This window comes from Nylanderia fulva, unplaced genomic scaffold (genome assembly GCF_048542155.1).
Source record: "Nylanderia fulva isolate GAGA-0341 unplaced genomic scaffold, ASM4854215v1 Scaffold66, whole genome shotgun sequence".
Classification (NCBI taxonomy): domain Eukaryota; kingdom Metazoa; phylum Arthropoda; class Insecta; order Hymenoptera; family Formicidae; genus Nylanderia; species Nylanderia fulva.
The window spans coordinates 163,853-175,816 of record NW_028190764.1 but is presented as its reverse complement, the minus strand read 5'-3'; the positions used below and the strand labels follow the sequence as shown (position 1 = coordinate 175,816).

General features: G+C 36.4%; 1 long non-coding RNA gene across 1 annotated transcript; it reads right to left on the bottom strand.

Moving 5' to 3' along the window:
* Window positions 1-7,583: 7,583 nt before the first annotated feature.
* On the bottom strand, window positions 7,584-10,587 carry LOC114933936 (uncharacterized). The gene is made up of 2 exons (XR_003820171.2): window positions 10,103-10,587; window positions 7,584-8,610 (listed from the first exon to the last, which is right to left on the bottom strand). It is a non-coding gene; the product is annotated as an uncharacterized LOC114933936 (long non-coding RNA).
* Window positions 10,588-11,964: the final 1,377 nt, after the last annotated feature.

Genomic DNA, 11,964 nt, shown 5'->3' with positions numbered 1-11,964 from the left:
CATTTTTTCTAATTATTTCAGAAAACAATCTATTTTTGAATACTTTAAAACCTATCTAGCACGTGTCTATATTTATTAAAATGTGGCCCATATATCAGTGATCTTTATTGACAGAATCTCGATACTGATTAATAAATGAGGTATTCAGAACAAATGTAGGGCACGATTTTTAATTTATAAGATTCCCTTTAGATATAGTTTAAGTATTTAATACAATCATAAAATTACATAATTTATACAAAATATAGATTTAGTTTATTTTTACTTTTAAATTTTTCAACAAAATTTAATCTTATTAGATTTTATCAATTAGTCGCATATTCTGTCAATCACATTTGTGGGGATAAAGCTATTTGCGGGTACGTTAAATCGAATTTAGGCAACGATTGGACGTCACATTCGGAAGTATCAGGGCGAATTAAATGTTAAATCGTTGCACAAAGGATAGCCAAAAGGACGATGTGCACGTTTTTGCCCTTTTGGCCGGAAAGTTTTTTTCCGCGTTTTGTCGGGCGGCGCATTTGAATTTTTATAGCGCCGCTGATAGATTGACAGACGAATTAACTGACAGTGTCGACGTCGACACTGTTTCGAAAGAGAATCGTGCACATGCAAATGGTAAAAGATGAAAAACTCATAGGTTTTGTTTTAAACCTGTTATCATAATTATTGAGAATGCAATGAGATGCATTTATGTGAACATATAATAATGTTTCCAAATGTCGAAAATAAAAAAAAATGTTTTTTTGTACACGATTACAGCGCAGATTAATTTATAAATTATAATTATTTGCATATCTCTGTACATAAATTTATTATATTCCTATTGGAAAAATTGTTGTAAAGAATTCATTAACATTTTATATTTTTTATTTTCACCTGAAACTAAACATAATTTAATTAACAGTGAAAACAATTTAATGATTTAATTTGGATCAGCAAGAAAAAAATTAGAAATCTAAAGATAGAGAGATCATATAGCTATCTTTGATTTAATTTTGACATTTCTTTTTTTCCGGCAAAGAGGAAAAAAAACACTAACCGGTCGAATCTTCTCAATGTTACTCGCATATTGGTTAGTGAGATAGATTCGAACAGTGCACTGTTATAGCGGATGAAAATTCGGAAATGTAGCCGGGTAATTGAGACAGACACGAGGAGGACGCGCTGACATAATTACCGTCAGTGCCCGATTTGTCGGGATAATTTCGTGATACGTGTCCCGACAGAGGTAATTCCATAATACTCGGTTCTCTCTCTCACTCACTCACTCGCTCACTCGCTCACTTTCCGGACACCGTAAATCTGGAAAAATTCGCGTTACCAGCCGGTGATTAAAGAACGAGGCGATAATGGAAGGCAACGTGGAAATTTTCGTGCGTTGGACGTGCATCGCGGCCCAATTATTTTACAAATATGTCACCGCTTGACTTTCAGTCACATCGTTGCCTAAGCCGTGATGTTGCATTTTTCTTCACGTGTCGCGTCAACACATACTCTTTAATTAGCAAAAGCGTAGAAATTATGTACTCGAAAACTATGTACAAAAGCTACGAGTGTCTTTGGGAAGTCAAATTTTGCGTGATAATAAATTGAATATACTTTGCGCAATATTAATTTTTTTTATTTCTGTTTTTTTTTCTTTACATATTTTTTACCGGGATTTATGCAATAAGCCTGCAAATTACGAAAAATATAGTCATAATTTGGATTTTTAGATTTACATATTGCGAGCTTTTTGTAAAAAAAGTTGAATGTACAAATAGTCAGCAACAACTGTATAATAAGCAGATTAGAGAGTGGAAATTTTATTCCAAGTACTGCTTATCGCATTTTTATGTTCAAAAAGAATTTCGAAAATCACCTTGCGCAACGTTTTCAAGTAACATCGGAGGGAATTTTTCAATCTCCTCAATCCGGATATGTAATACACTTTTCCATCACCCAGAATGTCGACCGGCCGCGCCACAGAACTCGATGCAATATAAGAATCTCCAGAATTTGTACAATTTTTTAATGCCCATACCGCGCGGAGCAGGTTTTCTCCTGCGATGAAATTTGAATGGCATGACTCCACACGTATATATAGGTATAGGCAAGACACGCTACTTTTTAAAGGATATTAAATGTCTCCTTTTTTCTTTTTGAAAAGAAACATTTTTATTTTAAATCGCTCGCGCGTTTATTTTGCATCACTATTATCTGATATTAAATAATATAGATTATTTAAGAGAGAAATCTTGAATTTTTATTTAAATTAGCCGCATCGCACAGTGCTGTCTGCGTGAAAATTGTTTCTGATAATCATTGTGTATTTCTCGATAGTGTATTTCGCGATACAATTGCTTAAATTGAAAACTGGCAATTATCTTTCGCTTTCTGTCACATTACCAATGCAAATTCCGACCGTCAATATAGTACGAGGACGCGCAGATTTTTCGCGAGAGCGTATTAACTATTTTTGCACTCCATGGACATATAACGGTTAAATCTGGGTTATTATTTCGACGTCAAAAAGGGTCATTTAGCCGTAAAATTCGATTTACTATGGCGCACAAATTTGATAGAAAATGGACGCTGAAAGATTATTATTCTATATCGCATCAAATTCCTTTCTTCGATACTTTCAGTTGCAAAACAATTTAATGGCTCGTAGAGAGTGGTAGAGACAAATCAGATATGCGATAAAAAAACGAAAATATTCACGTTACAAAACTTATATACTGATTCTAATATAATTTTATTTTTAACTTCCGTCAAATTATATCTTTGTCTTTTTAAGAACGTATTTAAAAAGGACAAAGATATATGCCATATATTTAAATTGACGTTGATAAAATTGGTCCTTAGACATGCATAAAAATTTTTATTATTCCAGATGATTAATTATTGTTGTCTAACATTGTGTGAAATGGCTTTTATTTGATAATGATTATCATATGACAAGTTGAAGAATATTTAAAAAATTTTTATTATACTTGATATCGATGGAAAGTACGAAGGTATGTGAGATTAAATTGTTATATTATTCGAGAGAAAAACAGCGAAATCGCCTCTTTCGTTTATCGTCCTTTTGCCCATGACAAAATGATGTTGCGGTTAGCTAGGAAGCAAGAGAATTTTGTGGTCGTTCGCTATGCGAAATATGAGTAGATACCAAAGTATCTTATTTTTTTAATTTTAACCTTTATAATGGAAACAAATGGTATACAGCTATATATATATACATGTATTCTGCAATAATCCATATTTGACTGTCATACGATTTTATGATTGTGATTTTTATTACATTTCATCCTTTATATAGATTGAAAATGTTCAACATAACGAAATTTACGACGCCCATATTTTAACAGATTTTACATATATATTTTCATTAAACAAATCAAATATTTTTTCAATAAATAAATTAAAAATAAAATGAGATATATCGAATGACATTAAAATATTATCGCGTATATCCTATATACATATCTTTTATATACCTACATATACCTTTATAAAAGACGTCGTGATGGGAATATCGTATACCTTCGGCGCATAAAATTCATAATTTTCGGAATCGATTATACTCTCGATTATTACTCTCTAAAATTACCGATAACAATTTTCTCGAACGATTACAACGTTCCAAGTTATATGCGTATCGCGGCCGTTTAGCCGCAAAATTCGATCTAGCGAAAAAGAGAGCGAGAGCGAAGAAGAGAGAGAGAAAGAGAGGATCGTTTTCCGGGCAGAAAACGAACACCTCGACCAACTATAGCGCCGGTGTCCAGTATCCTTGTTCCTTCAGTACAGCGCCGGAGGATGCTGCTGCGGCTCGCCGCGAGAGACGACGGCATTTCGCGGCGGTCACACTGAGGTGTGTGAGGGTGGAACGAGGTTGCCACACGCTCTCTCTCTCTCAGTCAGCTCTGTCCGCGCGCTCACCCTCTGTAATTATCCACTGCCCCGTAATTTTCTTTAATCACAGGAGCCCGCGGCGCTTCGCGCGCTCTCACTTTGACAGAACGCGTGTCGAAAGGATTCGGCTAAACACATTGCGATATATCCGCTGCTCTTGGGGTGTACTCGGTTGGACAAAGGTGGAAGGTGGTTGCGAATAGGATGGACGACATGGGATGAAAACGGATGGACGGCGATTCGTAGAAAGTTAAAGGAAGCGTACAGAATGGACGTACGAACTGCGGGACAAAACAGCGAAAGGATGAAAAGGGAGTGGAAGGACCAAGGATACGGACGGGATCGAGTTTTCGCGCGCGCGCGCGCGCTCGTATTCTATACCCGGTAGCAAGAAAATGAGGACACGTACCGTTCATGCCATTGGCTGTGAAATACGCTCTCCGCAGATATTCATAGGAGTCTCCATTGTAAATACAATTGTTCATAAATAATGGACGATTGTATAATGTGTGGCGGGACGGGCTAACAATTTTTCGCATTTATTTGTGAATGAGAAATTTTTCGCCAGCGCTAATCGTCTTCCGCGGATGTTTAATGAGTTAGGTACCGATTTAAATAGACGGCGAGTCGCAGCGACTTGGAAATAATAGGATTTGACTTTGGGGAATGTATTTTGATAAGTAATACTTTGTTGTGCGAAAAGCACGAGAAGGAAGGGCAGAAAGGGAAAACGGATTGAGAAAGGTGTCTGAGGATTAAAGCAAGGATGAAATGTTCTGAGAAGGGAAATAAAAAAGGAAAAAAAAGAAGAACGCGGTTTATAGACAAAACTTTTGGAAGGTATTTGAGGGATATAGGTTTATATATATTCGCGAAGCTGGAGAAATTGTTCAATTTTCATTTGCAGTGAATCGTCGCCTTGATAATGTTTTCTCATTTGCTCTAAATCTCCGTCGAGCTTCAGAAGTCTCGGCACTTCGCGAGAATCCGTCAGTGGAAATTCGAAAAATCTGCTTTTCGCGATACGCGTTAAACCGGATTTACGCGACATTGTTCCTCGGTTAATCGATTGCTATCGGCTGTGCTATAATTATGTTTCTTCAACATGCGAATACGAGAGATAAGAAAGAATTGCGCTGCAATTGCGTCGATTTGGTGAAATTATACAGATATATTGCGCTTCTGATTCTTTGATTGCTTTAGTTTATTTATTGTTTCGTACTTGTAGTTAAGATAACATAATATTCGCGAATGTAAATTTGAAATTCTAATTTTGATTATTTCACTTAAAAATGATAATTGAATCTCTACGTATTTTTCAAACCGGATACATACATTTACATTTATATCACATGAAATAAATCTATGATAATTTTTTTCATCGCATAGGAATATTAAACAATTTTTGTTTACAAGCGAGATTTTCCAGGAAAAATTCTTCCTAATTACGTGATACGAGATTTCAGATGCAAAGGAATTTTCGATCGGGGTGTAAGAATAGTTCCTTATTTTCAAGATGTAATAATAATCGGCAAATACAAGTAGTAATATCGGATGCAGACGTTGTTGCGACGTTAATCCCATTTGCTCGAAACACGAAGTGCATCGATGACATCTGCGTGCTACTGTTACGGCCGGGTTGCTGCAGCAGCAACAGTTTCTGCAGCCGGAACAGCACGATTATCCGGGACACCTAACGTCAACCGCTTTCTCAGCCGCAGTTCCTGCAATAGAATGACGCATGCACGGAGCTTTCCGCATTCAGATCCTTGTGATATCGAACCGTCGCTGCGAGCGACGTCTGCGAACAAAAAAGGAGGGGGTTCCTCGTGTAAACGCATTTCGAGATGCATACGGTTAAGATCTTTCTCGTGGCGTCGCGTTTCAATGCATCGGTAGAAATATTTGCAAGGAGTCGCCGTTTATTGTCACAGCGTTTCTCGCAGTTTCTCGTATTAATAAATGTTCACCAAATTTTACGTTTTTATTTTCCATCGTTTCTGTGTATTATTTATTTTTTTTTACTTTATAAGAATACCTTTTTTTTCAATCTTGATGCTATTTCAACGTCAATGGACGTTGATTAAATTTTTCGAATTTTTATCTTTTATTGCTTTAATGTGTAAGTTACTATATTTATTTCTTTTTTAAAATTATATAAAAATGTCTCGACTTTCTATGCTATTTTCTCGTTTTTTAATTCGTGCTTTCAAGTATTATTTTGAGTAGTCTCTGAGAATGTACCATTAACTTTGTAAGAATACTTTTTTTGTACATCTTCATTAATTTTTTTGTTTTTCCTTGTATCCTTTATTAATTGTTTTAATTCGTAGGTTACTATTTATATATTTTTTAAAACTATATAAAAATGTTTCTCGAATTTTGATGCTACTTTCTCGTTTTTTCAAGTATTATTCGGAGTAGTCTGAGAATGTTACCGTGAGAAATAATTGAAAAAAATCTACAAATAAATATTTATACGCTATAAAATACCGCACGATAAGATCCGTGTGTCGTCGATTTGTGCAAAACAAGTTGCGCGGAACAGCAGTGTCCGAGGAATATCGCTTTGATCGTAACTCGGCGAACATTAGAGGACGGGACGGGTCGTGTACGCAAACACGCATCGTTATTTTCGTCGGTTCCGATAACCGCGCGCGATGAATACCGTAAAGTTTCGTAAAGACCGCAAACATAAAAGCCGCGATAAACGTAGAATTGTTGAGGGGTTTATTGTGAACCGCTGCAAGTTTCGTTGTCTCGCTTTGCCACCGCGACGATGGCATCGTGCAACTCTCTTTCGTTTCTCGTTGCTCGTAATTTTCAACAGGCAGAGGCTATGGTATAACAGCAGGCTCCGTGTTTTCGCGTCCGGCCAATTCTAGAAGAGCGTATGGCAATTCGGTCGCCGATTTCGGTCTCTCCTGCGGTGAAATGATGATGGAATTGCGCGAATTCTCGGTAAAAATAACGATACTTCCGCAATGCGCGAACCAACAAACTAATGTCTCTTTCTCTCTTTCTCTCTTTGCTCCTTCTTTTGCCTTTTTGCCGGACGCACGTGGTTTCTCGCAAATTTTGTGACATACTAGGTCGTCTTCTCTGGCGAAACTAATTAGCATCACTCCGGGTTCTCAGCGGCGACCGCACACAAGGCTTAATCAGACCTCAAAGTATTACACGTGCCGACTTTGCGCAAAGTTTCCGCGTAACGGCATTCCTGTTGCCGGAAGCGTCCCACCGGTAGTGTTGCAGTTAAAGAAGGCAACCAGAGAGAAGGTTGTATAAGAATGGAGATTGCGCGAGGAGAGAGAAAGAGAGAGAGAGAGATCCGAAGTTGCGCTTGGACTTTGACGTGAGACCAGCTTTTGGGAAGGGTAATATTGCTTCTATCTCGGTTGAAAATCGGGTACTGAAAATTACCAGAAAGGAACCTGATGATGTGCTCGTCGATGTTTAATCTACAGTAATATTATTTCTCACGCAATAAAATATATATAATAAATTTTATTTCTCGAAGAGACCCGAAGTTGCGCTTGGACTTTGACGTGAGACCAGCTTTTGGGAAGGGTAATATTGCTTCTATTTCGATTGAAAATCGGGTACTGAAAATTACCAGAAAGGAACCTGATGATGTGCTCGTCGATGTTAAATCTACAGTAATATTATTTCTCACGCAATAAAATATATATAATAAATTTTATTTCTCGAAGAGACCCGAAGTTGCGCTTGGACTTTGACGCGAGACCAGTTTTTGGGAAGCGTAATATTGCTTCTATCTCGGTTAAAAATCGGGTACTGAAAATTACCAGAAAGGAACCTGATGATGTGCTCGTCGATGTTTAATCTACAGTAATATTATTTCTCACGCAATAAAATATATATAATAAATTTTATTTCTCGAAGAGGCTCGAAGTTGCGCTTGGACTTTGACGCGAGACCAGTTTTTGGGAAGCGTAATATTGCTTCTATCTCGGTTGAAAATCGGGTACTGAAAATTACCAGAAAGGAACCTGATGATGTGCTCGTCGATGTTAAATCTACAGTAATATTATTTCTCACGCAATAAAATATATATAATAAATTTTATTTCTCGAAGAGAAATAAATGAAATGTACGGGAAATATACAAGAAGGAAATGGGAGGATGTCGGACGCGATTCAGCCAGCGAAGAACGCGGTTCGCGAGACTCCGGAAGACGACGCCGTCGATACCAATCCCGAGTTCTCCGATTTCGGTCTCGTAACACAGCTGCGGTCTATAATGCACACACACACACATATATATATATATATATACAAACACGCGCGCTCTTATATATATCTACGCAAACTCGTGTAAACATCCGCGTATACGCGGGAGAACCGACCGATGCGTGATATTCTCCAGTCTCAATCTCTCGCGAAAGAAGCCCGCGTTAATTAACAGTCGCGGCCGATCGCGATACCGCCCTCGAACTATAAAGATAACGGCGCGCGTCGGATGTTCCCCGGTAAATGGCTGCCGGGTGGGCGCCACAACCCCTTTCCCTCGATGTCATCATCGTCGTCGTCGTTGTCGTGGAGCGAGTGTCGCGGAGCCGTATCCGACAAAGTCCCGCGACACAGACTTGACTGTCGGGGATGTCGGTCGTTGTTGTTGTTGTTGTTATCTCGAGCTGTTTCCTGGTAATTGTCTTCTAGGCGGCCCAGGACGAGCTCTCGTTATCTGGTGAATAATTCAATAAACTGTTTGGGAGTTTGTAAAGCGAAAATTTCACGGGTTTAGGGGCAAAAAGCGACGCGAGAGAGAGAGAGAGAGAGAGAGAGAGAGAGAGAGAGAGAGAGAGAGAGAGAGAAAGATGTTCCGTTTGATGCGTTCTTCGCGACTTCCGGCATCATTCCCGATCCCTGATCTCGCGCGACCGTCAACGATTGAGAGAACTCATGTGGAAATTGTGTTAAGGCTTTGATAAGGCCCCTGTTAATTTTTCCCAACTTTGTTAGGGTCCTAATATTGAAGCTTAATAAGAACCGTTTAAGGTCGGTTATGATTTTCCATTAAGGGCCCTTAAAAGTTAAGTAATCAGGGCCTTGATAGTTGCCTTATGAGATCCTTTATATTACCTTAAGATGGTCCTATAATTTCTAGGAATGTATCCGCTTTTTTGGGATGTTTGTGTGTGAAATTAATACAAAAATAAATGCAACTTAATTTATTTCTTAATCTATATTATATAAATATATATAATATATGACGATAAAATTATAAACTTATTATTGCCTACATATTTTGCCGTTTATTTTAGTAATGATTCACGCATTTTGCGTCCTCCATCCCATATTCTTTTGCATTGTTTAAACACCATTGCGAGATTATGATAATATATCTTTTCAATTACAATTTTCTGGACTGAATGAATCTTTTTGAAGATATATCTACAAAAATATATATCTATCTGATACATATATATCATCAAATATATATTAGATAAATATATATGTCTTTATGCTATTAAAGATTTTCACATTATTGCCAGATTAGGTCCCAGTAGGGCGATATAAATTTTGAGTAGCTAATTTAATGTATTGTCTAATCAAAGAAACCAATAAGAGCACTGATAGGGCCTGATCAAGATAATGGTTATCAATATATATATATATATATATTATGATATTTATTTTAAAACAGTCGAGTTTTGATAAATAATAAGTTAAAAATGTTATAATTTATTTTAATAACTGTCTACCTTCATCAAGCCCTATCAGGATCCTTATTTGTTTCCTTATTCAGGCCATACATTAAATTAGCTACTCAAAACTGATATTACCTTACTAGGACCTAATCTGGTAGTAATGTGCAAATCCCTAATAGGAACCCCATGTTTAAGCCCTTTAAGGCCCAGACATTTTTTAAGGTTGCCCAAACATATATTCTTCTATATACATATATTAGCACGATTCTTCTCTAGACAATAAATTAATCGTCGATTCATTTATTTCGGGAAAAGTCTCATTTTTAATTCCATTCACACGGCTTTAGTTCGCGATTGACTCACCGACGAATTGTACGAAACTGAAACTAATTTCAAGCTCGATATTAAATAGCTTCGTAACGTTCTGCCAGTAGACAATGTCATTAAATACACACAATGTCGTTGTGCGTTGAAGCAAACGTGTGTTTTATATATGTGATATACAAAACCGAAACTATTACATACAATATGTAGAACATTTTGGACGTCCGATACGGTTCAGTAGGACAGCATGCATGCATCGCTCTTCATGTATTCGAAAAGCAGATGCTTCTCAACGAGCAGATGTTTGAAAATATAATATATTCGATAAGTGACGCCGATCACTCGACAAAAATACAATTTGCGCTCACGTTGATTTTCGATTTTCGAAGCATGTCGCACGTGACTAAATCACGCATTTATCCAATATAATTACACTTGCCATATATGCACATACATATACGCAACAAGCGTATATGGATTCTATAGATATTTTCCGGCCAATATTTCCCGATAAATATTTCGCGGCCGTCGCGACGCGCAATCGCGCGGGAGAGAATTGCGTCGGCGACAAATATTATTTATTTTCCCCATACAAACGGAAAATACATATTTCGAGTGGTGGCCGGAGCGTGTTCACGCGGACGCGAGCGATCGGCACACGGTCGGTGTAACCACTGAATAACGGATCTGTTTCTGGCAACTGTTGAATATTCAATGAAATAATTTGTTTTGTTCTATCGCCATTCTTTTTTTCCCTACCTCGCGGTGCGCCGCGAAACCAATCATAAATTGTAGAGCGGCTGTTAGCGGGACGAGCCGACTACGTCGACGACCAGTCAAGACACTTGGGGATTGCGGTCGCGAAATAATTACAACGCTATGAATAAAGTCGTTGTCTCGCGGTCTCCGAGATAGTAAATTAATAATTTTTTTTATACATAAGTTTTATTTGTATAAATTTTTCAATCAATATGGAATTGATTTTCTCTTAGCAGAAATACTCGATATGACAGCAGGTTTCAAATTGTGCAAAAATTAAGTATAAGTTTTTTTTGTGTGGTCCTTACCAAAGACGGGAATATGAATCAAGACCTATGAATTTTTTGTTAATCTACCTACTAAAGATAGAATCCAAAGAAAGGATCGATATGTTATTTCCCACCTGAATTTATACTGACACATCAGAGTCTTTTCGTTTTTTATCATATTTTAAAGAAGGACAAAAAAACTTATACTTAATTTAATATATATATATATATATATATATATATATATATATACACAAAAAGGTGATGTTAGACCAAACAAAATCGAACCGGTAAAATGAAATAAAGATTTTAAACAAATTGGCTGCATTTAATCTTCACGCTTAGCTCTCATTAATCTATTTTCTCTTCTAAAATTTAACTATATAATAGAACATTAATATTTTCTATATTATTAAAGTTTATATGTAAATTTCTTCTTAGAAGTTTAAAAAAAATTATAATTAATACGCAACCATTTTGATTTTGCAACATCGAGATCAAGCTCAAGAATAAAAAAATTTATATATATATATATGTATATATTAAAATGATTTATTTATACGTGTATTTACATGTGCGGAAAATCATCGATGATTTTTGCGAGTGTACTTGTATCTTGTCAATTTTATTTGCAAGCCCTTGGGCATGCATTTAATTGCATCGGGACCAGCATTAGTTAGATCCACGTAATGAATATTTTATCGTATATTTCGGATCAATGGAAAATTCTGTTTTTTTCGTAGAAAAACTCATGCAATCAAATTGAGTGAAAAAAATGCATTGTTTTCATGATATTACGGAGTTTGGACGCGATTTCATATCTGATAGGATATCTTTATTTAATCGAATTTATCAGTAAAAATAGTAAATCTGTACTGTAACAATTTAACTAATATGTGTTTTTTTATTTTTATTGTTTTTGATTCATAATCAGTTTGAATATAAAACAATGTCGGAGTATTTTTTAAAGCGCGAACGCTAAACACATTTTAGATCTTGTATATTATATATTATGACATAGTATATTTAATTTTG